A 1,228-nucleotide genomic window follows, 5' to 3' on the forward strand; every position below is an offset into this window, starting at 1 on the left:
AAAAAAAATTGAACAATTATTTATTGTAAAAATTGATATTATTGAAAGATAAAATTAAAATTAATTTTAAAGATAAAAATAAAGTTTAATAAATTAAACATTAAAGAAGTTTGGTACACTAGAGACAAAAATATATCATTTTTATTTTATTATATATGTATTGTAAACCCCAGTTAAATTAGTAGATAATTAGTCAATAAATTATTTTTTAATAAGGAGGATTAGAAATGTGAATATTATATTAAATTAAGGTAGAGCTCATCGAAACGAGAATTTTGACACTAATTTTAAAGAAAACGGTCCAAGATTAGACCGAACAGACCGAACCGGTTGAACCGGGCCCAAACCGGGCCATCACATTAAATGAGCCCAACAGCTCTTCTCTCCCACATTTCACCTGATAGCAGCGTGAAGCACCCAGGGAAGAGAAGTAGCGCCGAACCTTTACGGCAAATTTCCGTACGCCGTAACTTCTCCGTCCGAACTCTGATCGCCGCACCGTTTGCAGCCACGCGTCCACCGCGTCGAGCTCTGCATTTCTATCGGAACAATTTCATAGGTAAGCCCTTAAATATTCTCAGCCACTCTTTTCCCCCAATTTTCGAAATATAGGAAGGGAAGTTGAATTTCTTTGATTTCTGATGTTTTAGGATCCAATTAGCTTGAGGAAAACGTTCACTCTTGCTTATGTGAAGTTTGGGTAAGGTGAGGATACGATGATTCTATTTTAATTTCATTAAATTTGAGCTTTGAGTATTAAATTGGATTTATGTATGTTATAAATGTGTATTAGGTTGTGAATAAATAATTGGAGCTTGAAATTGTGAATATTGGAACTTGGAGAAAGCTGATTAGTTGAATTTTGAAGGGGCTGCCTTGGTTTTAAATAATTTGCTTTGGTCGTTACGTGGAAATCGGCCAAGGTATGGTTTAGGTTTTTTGCATTTAATATATAATATTCTGTGAAAACTTAGGCTAGACGACCATAGGATAAGTTGGAATGCAGGTGTATGTTTAATGTTTAGTAATTTGTCGATGAATATATTTGGTTGAAGTTTATTGGATAATTAGTTATTAATTTTGGATGGTGAATGTCGTTATGTTAATTTGGAGAGAATCATGGTTGGATGTTATTGTTGATGAACATAGTTGGTTAGGTACTTGTTGATTAACTAATAATTTGGTGAATTATTGATTTGAGGTATTTTGTGTTAGAAGCCTAAGATTA

The 1,228-nt window shown here is 33.1% G+C and overlaps 1 long non-coding RNA gene across 1 annotated transcript; it reads left to right on the plus strand.

The window, feature by feature from the left end:
- Positions 1-404: 404 nt before the first annotated feature.
- LOC130947791 (uncharacterized) lies at positions 405-896 on the plus strand. The gene is made up of 3 exons (XR_009072807.1): positions 405-559; positions 651-705; positions 794-896. It is a non-coding gene; the product is annotated as an uncharacterized LOC130947791 (long non-coding RNA).
- The last annotated feature ends 332 nt before the right edge of the window (positions 897-1,228 follow it).

The sequence above is a fragment of the Arachis stenosperma genome, chromosome 9, assembly GCF_014773155.1.
Source record: "Arachis stenosperma cultivar V10309 chromosome 9, arast.V10309.gnm1.PFL2, whole genome shotgun sequence".
Taxonomy (NCBI): Eukaryota; Viridiplantae; Streptophyta; class Magnoliopsida; order Fabales; family Fabaceae; genus Arachis; species Arachis stenosperma.